We start from the raw sequence: 4,514 nt of genomic DNA, 5'->3' as shown, positions 1-4,514 counted from the left end.
TCCCTTTTGTTTTCAGTATCATTTTAAAATGATAACAATCATTTAAAAATTCACTGTGTCTGGTTTTAATTTGTGAATCTGAGCCATTGCGTTCTCCATGGCCTGGTCTCATGATATCAGAAGACTGTTGTTCAAAAAGAAACGGTTAGTTTCTTTATTACAGTCACAGACCAGCATGAAATCAAAACCAAATCTAGCCCGTATAAGGAAGTTGGAACAAATGAGACTTCCTAAGTAAACTGTGAGGAGATAACAAAAAGAAACTGTTCAAATTTCAGTTTTTATTAGTTGAAATTTTTTTTAAACCACTCCCTGGATGGTTCAAAGGGCTAGTTTGAAAAACCTTGATATAGAAAATATGCACTTATTCAAGACACACAAACGTTTCAGTGATTGATTCCTGTTTCACACTCCTGTGATTGATGCCCTGTTTTTCGTCCTATTTTTTTTTTGGCCGTTTTTTTCATATGTTCTTTTGTTTTTATGTTCTTATGCCTGGACAATTTTAATGTCACAGATGCTTCTGTGTTGGCTCAGCAACCTGAAAGCCAACTGATTCCTGGGACAACATAAGTAGCTAGCAATAGAGACAATGTTTCTAGTTAGATGCCTTTGGGAATTAATTTTGCTCTTTTCACTTTAAGCTGACCTGTAAACTTCATCAATGTAGGTTTGGGGTTTTGTGTGCTTTTCTCTCTATTAACTATCTGGCTTGTTCTTTTAGGCATTATTAGCTTCTGCATCTAATTTGGTCAAGCTGTTTCTTTACGTCTACCCAGCTGAGTTCAGGTATTTTCCATCAGCTGCATTTTCTACAACCCCTTTCCCCATTTGATTTCATTCCATTTTCTTGTGAGTTTTTAGTAAACTGCATATATTTTGACTAGTTGTCTGCCTGGTCTATGTTCCTGTGAGTTGTAACATCTTATTGTGTGTAGGCACTATTACAATTTGATTTAACCAAGAACCTCCAGGTTCTTTATACTCCTGGGAAGGTTGGATTTTCCCAGATGGTCCCCCTCTACCTGGTCTCCTTAGTTTGGGATGCTGGCAGTGGCTAGATCTACCAGTTATCTCCCCCCCCCCCCCATTCAACTGCCTGACTAACTACACTTGGAAAGTGGAGAGTGGAGATGATTGCTAACTTCTATACCTGAATGCTCAGGTTCACCTGCAGCTTCCAAATCTTTCTGTGACAATTCCTAGCCTGTCATGGCTAGGGTTCTCTTCTGGAACAGCTTGCAAGTTCTACCAATATGCAAACCATGTTTCAAGTTTTTATCTAACTTTCCCTTAAAACTTTCATCTTGGCAGTCACTTTTCAACAGTTCAAATATAGGAGAAAGCACATGGGAAGTGTCTTCAAGCAACTGGAGGCACGTTTAAAGAATACACAGTACTTTGAATGAAGTTCACTGGAACCTTGCTACTGGCTATAACTGGGGCTGAATATTTGGGCTCAAGACTTCATTTTATTTTTCATTATCATCCAGTGCGTCATGTCTAACCCTAGGGGGAGGAATATATTTCCTGATTTTGTTCAACATTTTTGCACTTGTCGTGTTCAATTAACATATCATACCCATTAGAATGATAAATGATGTTATAGTTTGCTTGTGACTTCTGTTTTGTACAAGGCGACTACCAAAAACAGTATTTGATGTTCCTAATTACACATAGGAAGATTATATTCCTTGGAGTGATAGGAGCTCATTTGGCATTGGCAAGGATATATTCTTGAGCACAATTTAGAAAATGAATTTGTCATTCTTAATTATGGTCAACTGCTTGACAAGAGAAGGTGATGTGAATTCTGAGATTCTGGAGACTGATGTTGTATTCCTAATGCCTAAAGCCTTTGGTGTTCTACCTTGTGGACCAAATTCCTTTACCCTTGGAATAAATTCATAAGATCTCATCAGTTGTCCCTTCATTCTCTTAACCAGAAGCATAAAAAAGTTGTGAAATACAAATATGGCTCTTCAGAGTTTGAATGATATAAATGAGATAAGACATTACTTAAAATGGGAGTAATAGAAATTAGGCACTAATTTCATCATCCACATTCCCACAGAGTCATGGAACCCAAAGGCTGATCTATGGTGATGCTATTTTGTAGGCTTTGCAAGCAAACGTTTCATTTCTGCAGCTGATATTTGTTGACATGGATCTTTTCAGAAAAGCTTCTGCCCCCCAGTATAGGCACAGTGAACTATTAGTGAGATATAGGCACGGTGAACTATAGTGTGAGTCACACAACTTCCATGTATGCCTCACAAAGTTTCCATAGTCTAAGAGCCCAGACCTATTACTGGGCAGCGATGAAGCTGGGTGTTGTAAAAGTGCCATAAAGCTCTTTTTGACACTGTGCAAGTAAGTGGTATTGGCAGGAAGACCTGCGGCATCTCACTGGTGCTGCATCCCACTTGACGGCCACCAGGACAGAGAAGTGCTGCGCCGGGCAGCAGAGGGGAAGAAGCAAGGTGGAACAGATGTGGGGAGGGGGTAGGGTGGGCAAGGAGGTCATGGCTCAGGCCTGGGAGGGGGGAAGAGACTGCAGGAGTGGTCTCTGCTGCATCCTAACCCCAGTTCCAGACCTGAAGGCCATATGCTGGACTACTCAATTCTGCACTAGTAATTTAACTGGCGCAGCTCCAAGTAGCCCCTTAAAGCAGGCTGGGGCTCTACACAGGTTAAGGAACAAATGTCCCCTTAGCCAGAGGAGACCTCCCGTCTGCTCATTTGTAGTGCTGGAAACAGTGTGGGCCTGACAGCCCAGCTGTGCCAGCACTGCATAAGAGTGAACTGCCCAACACTTCAAATTTCAAGCACCTGAAATGACTCAGGTGTTTGTCTAAACCCACGATTTTCAACCAGTGTACCATGGCATTGGTGTGCTGTGAATGGTCTGCAGGTGTGCCACAGGAGTTTGGTGGAGGGTCATTTATTAGTAGGGCCATTGGCGGATGTGAGCCCCCTTCCAGTAGCACAGTGTGCCTTGACAATTGTCAAAAAACTGATGGCATGCTTGACAATTTTAGCACCTTTTTAGTGTGCCATGAGATGAAAAAGGTTGGAAACCTTAAATTCACCTTAAATTTCATGTCAAGTAAAATCTGGTAGCAATCTGGCCATGTGCGGACTACACTCTTCCCTGCTTTTGGATATTTCACCAGCTTCATCGCAGATCTTTGAGCTTCATTCTACATTACCCAGATGTCTTCTCCAACTCTTCTGGGCAAATCTACTAAGAAACATCATGTTCTTGAAACTTCTTTCATAAAATGGGGAACAGTGTTTTAACATGGTGTAACTTGCTCTGCAGAGGTTTCTCTCTGACCAGCTAATGCTGAATTTAATCATAAAGCATCACATGTTTTAGAAACGAATCACATTGTATGCCTCATGTAATTGGGCCCTTGGGCAAGACTTCATCTTTAGCAGCATCATGGAAGAACACTGTACTTATTTGCACTGTGCTTTCAGGGATTTCCTCTCCATAATCAGATTTGTCAAGCTCCCATTGACTTTAGAAAGTTTAAAGAGATGCCTTCTTTTGGAAGGTTGATTCTTTTGGGAAGAGATGGGTGGAGGAATTTTGTATACCAAGGTGTTCTCTCTCTCTCTCTCTCTCTCTCTCTCTCTCTCTCTCTCTCACACACACACACACACACACACACACACACACACACACAAAACAAAGTATCCCTCTGGAGAGGAATGTTAATACTGAGATATAAATCTGTAAAATGCTTGCACCTTGTTGTGAATGAGGCTGCAGCTAGTGGGCAGACCAGGCAAATGAGGGGCAAAGTGCTTAAAGGAGGCAGATCTGGTCAAGACAAGCTGGAACCATGTGCCAGCTGTAGTGCTGTATCAAGCCCAAATTTGCTCTTTTCAACAATTAGTTATTCTTAGGCAAGCAGCCCATTCCAAACTGAGGCTAGGGAAGCTCGCTTATTAGGAATTCTGTCTGTCCCTTTCTTCTTGATGAGAAGACAAGAAGGAAGACATCCTTCCTTGGTGTAAGGAAAAGTTATCTGAAAGTATCTAGCTGTTTCCACCATGTGAACATGGCATGATTGGCACATTTCTTAAGAATTAACTCATTCTCTGATGACAAGAAATTAAAGGATACAATTAAAAAGCTATTACTGCATTTAATTACTCTCAGGAATTGGGCACCGCTGGAGAGAAAGATGGATAACTCTGCTGGCTCCAGAAGTATTATCCTCACATGGACTCAGTTAATGAATAATTGAATGGAATTTGCATCAATATTTTAGGAATGTTCACTTTCAGCAATTTACCAAAAGAAATGTAAAATTCTTTTCTCTCATATGAACTGTGCTCTCTTCAGATGTGTTAATAATACCATTCTGGGTTCCACCAGTTCGTGCTGGCAAAGATTTGGAATCCCTGCTTGCTGTTCCTCTGGTTTAGGACTTACTGTAGTAGGCTCAAGTCCTGACAACCTCAAGTACAAGTAAATGAACTCCAAAAACACATCTATG

The sequence above is a fragment of the Tiliqua scincoides genome, chromosome 1 (genome assembly GCF_035046505.1).
Source record: "Tiliqua scincoides isolate rTilSci1 chromosome 1, rTilSci1.hap2, whole genome shotgun sequence".
Taxonomy (NCBI): Eukaryota; Metazoa; Chordata; class Lepidosauria; order Squamata; family Scincidae; genus Tiliqua; species Tiliqua scincoides.
This window is presented reverse-complemented; position numbering follows the sequence as displayed.